Source organism: Rhea pennata, chromosome 1 (assembly GCF_028389875.1).
Source record: "Rhea pennata isolate bPtePen1 chromosome 1, bPtePen1.pri, whole genome shotgun sequence".
NCBI classification, from domain to species: Eukaryota; Metazoa; Chordata; class Aves; order Rheiformes; family Rheidae; genus Rhea; species Rhea pennata.
In genome coordinates, this window is record NC_084663.1 from 67,207,398 (window position 1) to 67,221,287 (window position 13,890).

The 13,890-nt window shown below is 39.4% G+C and overlaps 1 protein-coding gene and 1 long non-coding RNA gene across 2 annotated transcripts in view; one reads left to right on the forward strand and one right to left on the reverse strand.

Moving 5' to 3' along the window:
• NINJ2 (ninjurin 2) overlaps positions 1-13,890 on the reverse strand; it is a 49,591-nt gene that overhangs the window by 22,944 nt on the left and 12,757 nt on the right. The window lies entirely within an intron of this gene.
• Positions 251-13,890, forward strand: part of LOC134137345 (uncharacterized) — a 53,781-nt gene continuing 40,141 nt past the window's right edge. Inside the window, exons 1-2 of the long non-coding RNA XR_009957670.1 lie at positions 251-337; positions 10,192-10,361. This is a non-coding gene — a long non-coding RNA (uncharacterized LOC134137345). The remainder of the gene's footprint in view (positions 338-10,191; positions 10,362-13,890) is intronic.

A 13,890-nucleotide genomic window follows, 5' to 3' on the forward strand; every position in this document is an offset into this window, starting at 1 on the left:
GCAGAAATTAAAGTCAGAAATATCCGAGTCTCTTCTCAGCCAAGATTTTAAACTTAGAAATGAGCTAATGCAATATGCCTCTCTTAGCCTTTTTTTTTTTTTTTTAACTCAACTTTTTTATTCCCGCAAGTGGAATTACTTCGATGCAATACTGCACATAAAATACGAAACCCGCCACTTGCAGCAGCTATGTCGCCCGCCGTAGCTGTGTGACCGCAGACGTGCCTGGGAGGAGCGAGCTGGCTGTGAAGGAGGAGGAGTGTCGCGGTCCTTCTGACAGGCCACTGACCTTCGCGTGTCCGCACCTAGCTGCCCGTGCGCTGACTCCAAACCCCAAGTATGTGTATCCCCCTCCCAAATATAGGCAACTGTTCCCTGCTGACAGCCATTTATATCTGTTCCCTGCAATAGCCATTTTCCTCACATATAGCAGTGTTAAAATCAAAGAAGCAGCTATAATGTCGGAGCAAAGTTTTTATAACCTTTATTAGGACTATTTTCCCAAAGCTTTTTTGGTTTTTGTTCTTTTTGCATCTATTGCAATAGATTTGATCTAAGAAAAGAACTGAACAGCCATTTAGGAGCTGTGTACACACTGTTAGATACTCCTTTTGTTATGTATTATCATAATCTCCAACAAAAAAAGTCTACCAATAGAAGTAGCTGGGTAGAGTTGATGGGCTTTATGTTCACATCACATCTTAGCCAACTCGACTTTAAACGGTAAACATGTCTCCAGCTTATCGTTAGCCCTTTCTGAGTTTTGGTAAATTTCTATCATATCATCACAAACTTCTGGTCTTTGCTCGACAATATTTCTCAAACACCAGCATTTAACAGGAAGGAAAAGCACTGAATAGATGTAACTTCATCTGTTCTCAGGCTTGTGTGTATGCTGCGCAACTTGCTTCCTTCACCACAACATTTCAAAAAAAAAAAAAAAAAAATCTAGCAAACTAATGCCATGCCTGCCATGCCTTAGTGTTTTCCACTAGGACTCTTCAGTCCAAAACAATTCATTAAGAGCACGACACTAATCATCATTACTGTTAATAAAGGACAAGTCTTTAAAGGGCTTAATGTGGGCAAGTACTCAGTATTTTAGTGCTGCTTTGAGCTTCTAATCTTTTTGATCTTATTTTTCCAGTAGCCTCTCATTTCTCCAGTAATAGTGTCTAACACGTTCCAGGTGATTTCCAAGCTGAGTAGAGTTGGTTTAATTCCTTGAAGAGAGATTGTTAGAGCAAACCTAGCAACTCCTGCTAATAACTATGTAATTAGATTTAATCAGAACAAGAACTGAACCAACACACTCTGAAGAGATATTGAAGATGTTGGGGTTTTTTGGTTTTGTTTTGTTTTTTCCCTTTTCTCCTTGTTGGGATGTGAAATCAAGGCACTTTTCTATCGTGCTTAGTATTCTAACTTACCAAAGTTCTAGGGAAGACACAAGATCTGTTTTATGTTCCGTTTACTACATCTCCGATTTTAGTGAAATGTTTTTAGTGCTCCCACATGGCTAATTTTCCAAAGCAACAAGGAAAACAATGAGTGAATTTAGTTGGGAAGAAAAGCTTGGACAGAAGCAGAGGAACGTGAACAGAGGCAGAAAATGTGAATGAAAACTGGGAATTGTTCTTGAAGTGTTTACTAGATGACTAACAGCCACAATTTCATAATTGTTTACAAGGGCAGCTTTGATTAGAGGCATATCCTTATTAAGGGAGCAAGTGGAGGCAAGGATTAAAAATATATCAAATGGGGACGAGGAGAAGAAAGATGAAGTAGGTAGCAATCATGTAAATTAGAGACTGGGAATCTAAAGAGATGAGAAAGCATTGAGAGGGAGGGAAAGAAACCTCTACTTCGCAGCCTAAGGACAGCAAGGTGTTTTAAAGGACAGTAGGAATAAAATGATTCCTGACAATGGCATAATCTACTTGCTAGAAACTGATGGTGAAAGTGTTAAAGATACAGGAAAGGCAGAAATATTTAGTATTTCTCTTTCGTGTTTGGAAAGAGGCAGGATGATGTAATCGTGTCTAATGGGAATGCAGAAATGCTTTCCAATCCTCCCAAGCAACTAGGATGTTAAACAGCATGCATAAAGAATTAAGTATGTCACTGTGCCTAGATAGCACAAGGCATGCAAAAGAGAACGGTGTGAGATGCATAGCCCTCTGCTAACCTGTAATAAGTCTTTGGACAATAAGTCTGGAGGAGTGTTAACTCAAAGAAGGGGAAAGCAAGATAATCTGCGCAATCCTGGCCTTGCTTGTTTGCCAGTAGAGGGCAAGTAGTGGGGAAGTTTGATATGGGATTGAGCTAGCAAAGAATGAAAAGGACTATTTTCCTCAGTAGAACATGAGGTTTGTTTTCCTCACATTCTTTATTTCAGAAAATATTATTTGAAAACATCTCTTCCTTTGTATGCAGATTTACTGAAGAGCTCTTTATTAGCCCTAGTGGCATGCTCTCATGGCTGGGATTAGTTGATGCTATAGCTGGATTTGGCACAGTTGTTGAGTGTTAGGGCTGGAACCATTCCAGGTAGGACCAACCTGTTGACTATTGCTGGGAGAGTTTGGTCTTATTGTCTGTGTCCCTTACCTGAGACCGGATGTGGCTTAAAATTGATGTTTTAAATGATCCTTACTGACCTGGAGAGTAGAAAGTTTGAAAGGTAGACTGTGGTGGAAGGCATGTGGGCCATGAGGCTACACATATAGTTAAGGGAGCATCTAGGGATCAATAATTTTGTCATGAATTTAAATAAAAATTATAAATAATTATAGAGAAGGCAGGAGAGGGTATCTTAGCTCTGTGTCAAAAAGTGAAACCTGTCTCAGTTGAACCAGTGTGGGAGTTATTCAACAGGAAAGCTAGTGACTCTGAAAAGCATTTAGAGAACTTAATGGAAAAAGAATTGAAGATGAGCATGCCTTGAGACATAGCAGTGTTACAATGACGGCAGGAGCATGAACTATGTTCAGAGGACTGGTGAATTTAACATTGAATAACTTAAGAATCGGATATTGTAGCTGAGAAATCCAGAAAATATGGAGAGAGCACAGGAAAGAGCCCTATAATACTGAAAAATGCCTTCCAAGTGAAAAACTGAAAGAGATACAGCTGTCCTGTTTTTAAAAAGGCTTGATTCAGACCTAAGTAGCATAATTGTAAGAGTCTACCTGGTACTAAAAGATTTTATATTACTGCTGGAAAAAGCACAGAAAAAAAACTGTAAAAGGAAACTGAACCTACATAAATTTAAAGTAGAAATTAAGACAGCATGATAATTTGCCAAGAGAGGGGGTAAACGCTGTCTCTTGAAATCTGTAAATGAAAATCTGACACCTTTATACCCTCTAGTCAAACACCAGTAACGAAACTCACTACAGAAGAAATAAGGTGATACAGCATCAGCATCACACAGAAGGTGACTCTGAATAATTTAATGATCCCCAAGGACTCACAAATATATTATTCTTTCTGAACTTTTGAAATGTATTCTGTACACTGTTAGAAAAACTGCTACATTCACACCAAGGCTGACAGAAGCTTACAAATCTAGTACAATAAGGGTATAGCTAGACTTAATTAGTCAATTAGGTGGTTAAACCAAGTAATCTGTAACACGCTTTGCTTATAGCGCTGGGATCTGGCTATTAATGACAAGAAGCATGCATTTAAGAGATTCCAAAAGCAGATGGTATATAAAGAGTTTGCCTTGGGATGATGGTAAACTCTTTTTCTCCTGTTACTGGATGGGTGGTTGTCGTCTTCTTCTTCTTCTTCTTCTTCTTTTTTTTTTTTTTTAATAGAAATGGGAGGAGGGGAGCAGTGTTGTTTTCCCTGAAGTGACTTCTCCGCTAGCTTCCCGCCAGAGAATGGCGCACATGTTCTAAAATCTCTCCCATATATCTGTAGCACTTATTTCTTTCCTCTTTATGAATAATCCAGCATGACTTGATTTGACAATAAATCGCAGTTAGACAAACAGTGAAGGTGCTGACTCATCCAGGTCTGGTCCTGTCCTGACATTGAAGGATTTTTACTGAATTGATTTGCCCAGCTCTAATGAAATCCCAAAGATGTAGCTGGCTGGTCAGTAGGATTATGCAAGGCTTGAATAGATTTACATCCCTTGGAAAGGTTTTGGAGTTGTAGTAATGCCACTGCGGCTGCATGGAAAGATGGATGGGTTTTGAACCACCTGAAGGAAGGATCTTCCTGTTTTTTCTCTTTCTCTGTAACGGTTGCGTGAACAGAGAGCAGCTATGCAACGGCACTTGAAGGTGTTGCTGTATCCAGCTCTTGGCATCAATGTGGCATGACGTTCTGCAGCATCTTTCAAGGGTAAATAACCAAGAGCACTAGAGTGAAATTGTATTCATGGCTCCATGAGCGTAATAATTTTGTGATGATTTGTCACTATCTTTAATTTATCGAGATCTGAATATTTACTTATGAGTCCATGATATATCAGTTGTGTCACGTCTCCTTCTTTTGAAGGGCAAGCCTTAGCAGCCAGATGGATTTTGAATGCTACACTATAGTTCATCCTGACCTACCAAACTGTAGATTAGAAGCATCTACAGAGATATGAGCATATCTAGAATGTAAAAAGACAGCAATCAGAGATACGGCCAGGAGCTGAGTTAAATCCTGTGCTTCACTTTCCTACACGGAAGCTATTTGATGCAATGCATAAATAGGATAACCTTTCAAGGACTGATTACAATGAGGTTAATTCTTAGTATATGGCAGAACAGCATGAATAGGATCTCTTTTTAGCTAGAGAAAGCCTGCCTCTCAATCAAAAGTTTGTATATAACCAGTAAAAAAAATTTTTTTTGGATAACTGACTGCTTTTTGCTATTCCTCTATATTTCAAAAATCAGGAAAAGGAAACACATTTTACCCAGAAAAATCTCATTTCTGCATGCGACAGTCTCCTAAAACCTGAACTCTCCCATTTTATTAATCAGTGTATTATAAGTACAAAGCGTTCATTCAAGACTTCTTGCTACAGAAGTTGGGTTTTGCTCTGTGTTTACAAAGACCGCACACTCTGTGGGTTTTATAGCACGCAGATTACCGAATCCAGTGAGTATAGATACTGTGATAGCCTTAAGTCTCAACTAGAGAACATCCAAAGCTGAGCATGTAAGTCTCTGCAGCTTGAGGTAAAGAGCCAAGAGCTGTAACGGGTCCAGGCGCTCTGTGGCTCAGCCCCAGAGAAGAGCGCGTAATACACACTGATTACTTGGTTATGTTCAGTTTATTTTGTTCTGATCTGGAATGGCGGCTAAGTGCTTCATAATTTCCTGGGAAAGAAAATTCTAAGTTGGGTGGGGGGGGTTAAATTTAGATATCTATATTATGTTTAGTGAAAACACTTGAATCAATCTCGGCTCTATTTACATGTTTTTTAAAAAAATACCAGGACAATCAAATCAAAAAAAAAAAAAAAAAAAGAACCATTTCAAAGAGAAAAGCTGGAATGTTTCATTCGGAAACATTTAGTGGAACATTTTCACGAATTTTGATTAAATCAATAAAATTCTGAAAAGATTACTAGAACTGTCTTTTTCCAATGGAAAATGATTCCATATCAGGATTTTTTTTTTTCTGACTAATGCTGCTAGCCAAGCTTTTATGTTGCTCCAAGTAAGTGCTAATAGTACTTGTTCTATATTTCAGCATCAGCTCTTTCAGAACACTGAACTACTTGGGGAGGAAAATACATAAAAAAATAAATACAGTTTTCTGTGAAATAGGTGTATTCACTGTTGAGTCAAACCTGAAGCAGCACATATTTGGAAAGATGGAAACTTTGTTTCCAGAATATTTTTCTTCCCTTCCAAAAAACTATAAAACTTCTCCAGACTTGATTTTTAAACCTGGAGAGAAGAATAAATAACAAAATAAGCCCATTATGGCTTGCACTTTAATGACTCCAGATTGTGCATGTGTGTAGCCCCACTTGATACTGCTGATGTTCAGTGACTGAGATCATAATAAGAAAAGAAAATGGAGAATCACTATTTGAATAGCAGCCCAAGAGAATATTCACTAAGTTTAGATCACTGCTCAACAATGTGGTTCAGAAAACACAGTTCAGCAGTTGGAAGAGCATTGGAAATTGTTTAAATTTTTTCTGGTTTCTTATCTTGGCAAATATATCTCTTGAAAATAACTTCTGGCCAAGTACATAAAGACATTGAATGCTTGCCACTGATGAATAATACCATATATAGTGGACACCGATTCCAAAAGAAATCTTGATCCATTGCTCAGCTATCAACCTCTACTCTGGCGAAAGTTCAAGCGGTTAGTATCTTATACTTTGTGGTCAAATGATGTCAGCCTCTGTGGACCAGCTGGGCCTGGAGAACGAAGAATTAAGGGCTTGCTAAGAAAAATACCCTGTCCCTGTGAATAGTCAGGTCCCTGGAATGCTAGCAAAATCACCGCAGCCAGTCTGAGCTTTTCCAGCTACGGCCAGAGTAAGAGACAGCTACTACTGCAAACAGATGGTAGATACTGTTGAGCTTTTACGATTGCATTTAATTCCTCAGAGTGCATATAGAAATGGAAAGGAAACCAGAGAAAGCATGAGAAAGCACTTCTTACATCAACAGTATATCTGATAGTTAAATGAACAAGCAGCTCCATTTGGACTACCTGGTGCTTCTGGATAACTTGCAAGTCCATACAGTCTGGAATATATCCTTGAACTGACTGAGAAATCACTGCATTATGGAAATTACATCTACATATGAAAAAAACTCATTGCAGCTACCTGGAAAATGCAGAAAGGACCCTTCTGGCCATTAACTTCCTCTGGGAATTTAGAATTCCATGGAAAGAAAGTAGTTAGAGCATAATAAAATCTAATAGTATCGTCCAGTACAACTGATTTTCATTCCATTTATTTCTTCCAATTTCCAAGACTCCCAAGCTGTTCCTGTTACTACAGCATGGAGCTGTACACTGTGCATTCCTTGCAGGTGTCTTTGAAAGTAATCGAATAATGGAAGTAGAAACCAACCGTTTTCCCTGAGTACCCCTCCGTTATCCCTACATACCACTATCATCAATAGAATGAGTTTTCAGTCAGCTTGGTGTTGTGTCTTGACACTGAGGAAACAGAAAGAGCTGACCCTTCCAGTGGGATGTTCAAAGTGTGTTGAAGGTAACTCAGCTGAAACGATTAGACTATCTGCCTTCAGCATCTCTTCGTCAGAGTCAATAGAAAAAGGGTCATGTGGGTCTCTGCTGAACCCTGCATGATGAGGACATGGCTGCAGGTGTCTAATTTGCCTAATGTGTGCCTCCGGTCCTGCCCCTGCTCACACTGCACGCTGGTGCATACGCTGCAATCTGCCTCCAGGGTTATCATTCCTCCCTTCTTACTCATATCTCCACACCTTTTTCATGGAGCCGTGTATTCTTAAAAACGTCTCTCTGATTTGGTATGGCACGTGACCTGGTGCTCTTTTAATTCTGTATTTATAACATCCCAGGTTTTAGAAAGAAATTCTGCAGAATTTCTTCAGAAAGAAATTACCAAGTCTCGATACCGTAACGAAATCAACAAAAGGAAAGTGTAGGAAAAAATCAATGCTATTGATGCGACTGAAGCAATCAAAATGGACAGCAAATTTCATTATTCAAAAATACTATCGAATCCAGTATCAAAGGAATCTGGAAGATCAAAAGACTCTATGCAGTTCTGAAGTCAAACTTAATCACATTTTTTAATAATACATGATCAGGAAGAATGTTGTCTTAAGCTAAGATGAGCTACCTTCCAATGACCCCAACCAACCAGAAACGCTATCCAACTCTCCAATAAGGCTTAAGACCAAACCCCAGCATATGTGGTGGACTGATCCTTGTAATTTATCTTCTTTATAGAGCAAGAGAAGATTTATCAGGACTGATAAATAAGTAGGACTCATTGAAAGCCACTCTGGAATTCAAAAGTGAAGTAATTTTTTTCCTTTCTTTCTTACACAAGATGGAAAAAACTTTTGCTTTTTACCCCAGTCTCAGCTCATAATAAATAGAGGGGGTGTTTCTGAGGATCTTCTGGCAAACCTGAGGGAACTGAAAAGCAGGGTCCCCATTAGGTAATCCGATCAAATGCCAAGACAAGATTTCAGATGATTCCATAGGGACTGTCGATAAATGTCAACTTCACGCACATCTGGAGTACTTTTTGCTTTGTCTCCTCTACAAGTCATGGGAGGAAATAGTGAAATTCAAGCCCAAGCCCCCCCCCTGGAGTGACAGCAAAATCAGAGCCAGTTAAACAGTGAACCTGCTTTGTACCTACAGGCGAGGAGTCCCCCCCCTTTGCTGCGTAGAGCTTGGTGGCGAGAAGGTCTAGAGAGCCCCGGGGGTACGCGGAGGTGTTCAGTGCAAATCGTGCCTCTGTGGCTTTGGCTGAAGATGCTGCTGTCATTGCTGTTTCACACGTCCGATATTTATAAATGCTTCTCACACTGAAAGGAGTTTTAAATCAGCAATTTAAAAGTCTGAAAGAAGAAAGGCTAATACCCATGTTGTTCTTAATTAGCAAGCCACAGTTATTGTGTATAACTAAATCAGAGCCTGGAGTGTGAATTTTGTAGGAGTTATAAAGTGATGATTAATCCTTAAATGAGGATTCCTCCCCTGTTCTTTAAAGTCAGAGATTGTTCCCCTTGTTAGCAGAGGAAAGAACATCACTAAATTACATTTGCCGAATCTTACTGGCAAATATGCTGGCTGGTAAAGACAAAAAGTGTTGTGTTATTAATGCATCAAAATTAATTATGCCAGTATAACTAGTTATTCTTTGGCACAAGTATAGAGCTTGGGAGACCAGACATGGTGCTGCCCTATTTGTTAGTGTGGTAGGTAATTATGAAAGAAGTACAGATCTGGACTTGCATAACTTGAAAGTGGTACTGAGTAGATTGTAAATTTCCAGGTTAAGAGTAAAAGAAATATTCCTTTCTCAAAAGCTAAAATTTAGAACCTGGAAGGAATTTGACCCACTTTCAGGAAAAGAAAGAAAACAAAAGGGATTTAAAGAGCTGTGACCAATGTTGTACTGACTAACGAATTTTCACAACCCACTCTGGAAAATGCATTTGATGTGCATCTAATCTAGTGCAGGGTGGTCAGAGCATTCTAGGAGGGCTTCAGTTTTTAGCTTGGATTTGTCTGGTCATATCTTCTAATATTTGGGGCTCAATATGCGAGCAAAATGGTGAACAGTTTTTGTGAGACTGCAAAAAGCTATGCAATTTGAGTAAGTTGCTATAACTATTCACTGCTTTAGGTAACTACTTTTCTTGGAACTGGGGCTTGGTCATGCCCTGCAGTTAGCTTAGGAACTGTGATTGTTTATAAGTACTTGTGCAGGGCAAATAAACAGCATTTGGGATACAGAGATAGTTTTTCTACTTCCCAAAACAGACATGCACTTATCTTGATAGTCCTGAGGATACAAGGCTACAAAATCTTCATTAGGAAATGACAGGCAACAGTGACCAATTTTGGTACCCGTGTGCATTGGCAGCTTGCTAAGGTTTTTGTGTCTCCTGACCATAAAGAAGCTTTTTTCAAAATCGTCTGTAGACCTAAATGCAGGATGAAGCACATTTAAACAATGTGCCAAGGAGTGTGCTTTCTGTGTGTGCCAGATGTAAGCAAGCCATGATTTATGCATGCAAATGCCTCTGTGCATATGTGCACATGAGCTCAGTCGGAATTTAACTTGAGCACTTTTGAAAACTTGAACTCTGAGTTGTGCTTTCCACATCGCTGTTTGTCCTTTTGTTTTCAGAACAGGGTCTGCTTCTGAAAGGATACAGAGTGTAAATTTAAAAGAAACTCAGATAAAAGCTGTAGCTCAGTAACAAAGAGAGGTAAGTACTAGTGAGACATCTGCTAAGTTTTGAGGGCAGATGGCTGGATGAGAAACTCCTAACTATTTTTTTAACACCACAAAATCTCTCTAATCACTGACCATAATTATGGGGACATTCAAACCAGAACCTGAAAAGATGAGAACAGTAAATTTTTCAGAATTTAGCTTCCAAATAGGGCTGCCAAGACCCACTTGTAAATAGTTAACCCATGTCCTATGATAGTAACTACATGTACACACTTTCTCTCATCTTTGTGCAGAAATTGAGTGCTGAAAGGAACAAAGACGCATGCATTTGTGGAGCACTGAGGATGCTCAAGTGGAGGTGGCATTGAAGCCTCTGTAGGCATTCTCACAAGGTGCCTTCCTGATCCAGAACAGCCAGAACACAACCGAGAAAATGGACTGAATTCTGCAGTGAATCATTAAGGTTGGTGCGTGTCCGTATGCTTCAGCTTAGTGACAGAGTTTGTTTCAAGCCACGGGGAAGACATGGGTATTTCTGACAGTGAGTAAAGAATTTTGGAGCTCTTTGTAGCTATAATGTCTTGCTATCGCAGTACGTTCAACCCATAAAAGCTATTCCAGTCGTGTGTCATCACTATTAATCACCCTTCATTCTTTCACAGTATTGTATGGCAGAGCCCTAGAAGGAATCCAGGTTTATTCCCTCTCCTGAATTTCTAGCTGAATGCAACTTCTGAATTATACCAGTTATTCTGCTAACCCCATTTTCAGACTTGACCAAATTTTCTCAAAAAATAAATGTGATCATCTATATAAAAAAGTGAAACTATCAGCAAGCTAACGGTATCTTCTGCACAGCTCTGAGGGTTGCACCTTGTAGTTAAACTGATCTAATACTCACTTCTGTTCAAAGTAAATGGTCTTTGTAATCTGCCTGTGCGGCCTTGCTCTCTGGCATTCATAAAACCCAGTTCTGAGACAATTCAGCACATTAAGCCAAGCAAAAACTAACTTAAAAAAAAGTGGTCCATTTTCTCCAAGTTTAATGAGCTGAGTTGTTTTAGAGAAGGGTCTGGCAAATGCCAGCACAAGGTCAAGGTGGGATGTGTATCTGGGAGCAGGAGGTAAGAAGAGACAAGGGGTTGTAGGCTGAGGAAGAGCAGGACCTCCCTCTTTTGGGAGCAGCAGGGAGTTAGATCACCCTGGTATCTAATCTTTCTGTTGGTTAGTCATTGCTTTAGACTGAGGGTGTCATGACAGGACCTTCCTTGCTATTGTTTTTAACCTCAAGACATAGAGGAAACATGATGTGTTTCACGTAATTTCCTTCATGTAAACAGTGACTAGGAATTTTGTGTCTTTTGTGTTAGGGGCACAGATTGTATCTTCTCAACAGCTTTTGCTTTCCAAGGAGAGTGCTGAGCTGGGAAAAAAATAAGGGTGATATTGAAGGTGGAAATGACTAGAAAGAATAAGAAGTAATTCCTATGTAAAATATGCACTGAGAGACTTTGGAGAAAAGTATCACTTATCTCAGCACATGTCACTTAGATCAGGACAGTGCTACTACATTTTCCTTGTATACTTGCATCAGAAAGTCAGAAGTGATCAAATTAAGCCATCAAAGCTGTTAATGATGCAATTTGTATTTTTGGGATTATATCAGGATACCTTCTGCTTGTGATAACTAGTGAACTACACCATCCAAACACCTTCTTTGATTTGTAGAAGTTGTATTTCCACTGGAATTTTTGCCAGTATAACCATACAAACAACACCTTCAAGGTCTAGTAGATGAGGTATAGGTCTGGGATTTGTATGCAGCCCAGAGAGAGACAGCTAAGATGACGCATCTCTTTGGAGGATTTGGAAAATAGGGTGATACGCTGAATCATATCATAAAATGGACAGAAGAACAGGAGAGGAGCTGCAAGGTTCTGTGCATATCTCAGGCAGCCACACTGTTCCCCAGCAGAGACAGGCACAGCTGCGAAGTCTGGATCTGGATCCAAAATTTCTAGCAGTTCACAAGTCCATTTTAATCTTTGATTTCTAGACCCTAACTTTTCACTTATGGTTATATATATTTTTTCAAGTCCCAGATTGATTCTAGAAAACATACAGAATGGTGCAAAGCAGGAACTGCTAGCGCAGTATATGGGACTTCACGTTAGAGTCATGTAAATGTGCATGAATTCACCTAGTACTTTGTGTATCTGCACAATGTGATCTTTGGTTACTTGATCTGTGCATATGTGCGCAAATTGTGCGTGTGAAATGTCAGCAGCTGATTTACAGAAAACATTGAAAAATAGGTTACTATGTCTATGCAAGTTCACGGCAAAGAATGCTCCCAAGCTTGCCTATATGTGTTAACTCTTTTCTTTCTGTACCTTCTAACACTGTCTACATAATAGCCTATCTTCTAAATCAGTGAATCAAAGGCAACATCTACAGGCATCAATCTCATTTCCCCTTCCTCAAGCAGTTTGTTAGCCATTGCTGTTTGCAGAAACCCTTGTGACCCTTAGATGAAAGACAATTCATTCGTGTAAAATATTATTATTATTATTGTTAGTCTAGTGTTTTCAGTGAATTTTATCGGAACCTGATGTCCTGCCAAAAGTAACTCCCTGGGAATCTTTCAACAACTGTTCCTGGGTGTTCTGTGTATTATTGCTGTTTTCTCATACACTGTCCCTGGGAATTACGTTCTCAGATTAGAAAAATGTCAGTCCTCTTGTTTCCATGAAAAGAACTGCAGTTCAGGCTCTACAGCTAAAGGTTTGGCTAGTTTTTTGGTTATTTGGTTTTAATTATTCAGATGTGTTTTGTTTTCTCATTAACCTCTTTGCCAAACAGGTTCAAAATGCTAAAAAGATTGAGGTGAATAATCCTGTGGTATTATACAAACATTTTGCATAGTTATGAATGGCCATTTTAAGGAAAACTGGTGTAAAACTGGAGCGAGACTTTCAGTCAACGTCATGAAGAACTTTCAACCCTGCAAAGAAGAAGAACCTTAAAAAGCTAACTTTGTAAAACAAAGCTGTGGTACAGCATGGTAGAATTTAAGAGAAGGCCCACATCCCCTTAGTGCGAATTGTGTTTTTCAGACATTTCCTGCGTGGATTTAGCTTTAAGAGACTTTTGGGAAGTGCTGTAGCAATCAGAGCTCCTGTTTGGAACACCACAGTTACTGTTAGTTGACATCAGAGAAACAGCTCATATTGGCTTGCAGTTTTAGGTATGTGTTGAAGCATTTACATGTTCTTGCACAAAGTGGTGGAGGAGGATGTAGCATTTTCCCCATAGTTCACTCCTTTTTGATTCCCTCTTCCTTTTCAAGCTTCTGTCTCTCTCTGCTGAGTTCGCTGTCACTGGAGCACCTCAGCTTTGCTGTCGATGCATCTGTGATTCTGTAGTACCTCTGCAAAGGTGTTTTGTGGTGCTCTTCTGTACATTCACTACGGTCTGTTTCTCTGCAGAACTAGAAGATGCCAGTGTGCCCCTTTTTGCTTTCTCATGGTTTCTCACGTCCCGTTTGGGCATCCTAATACCCTAATGCTGCTGCTGAGATGATCAGAGAAAAAGGGCAAAAGAAACTACTTTCCACCAGTTAATATGATTGTTGTCACTAATAACTCTTAATCTATATTTATTTCTGCTTGCCACAAAGATAACTATATAATGAGATCTTAAAGCTGTTCTCAGCTTTTAGCCCTGACACCATATATTCTTGGATTTTGTTGGGCATTTTTAAGAGTTTTTTCTTTGTAATTCACCTTCTAAAGAAATACTTCCTCGAAGGATCTCTTCGATCTTCAATCTTGTTTGAAGGCCTTCATTCAGCTAGCTCTATTATTTTTAAATGTAGTTGCAAAGTTTTTTCACTTCTTCCCTGCCCTCCTTACCTTAGTTTCATACATCCTCCTAACACCTCCAGTCCTGAGGCATTTGAGCACAGAATGTGAATTTCCCTCTGCTCACAG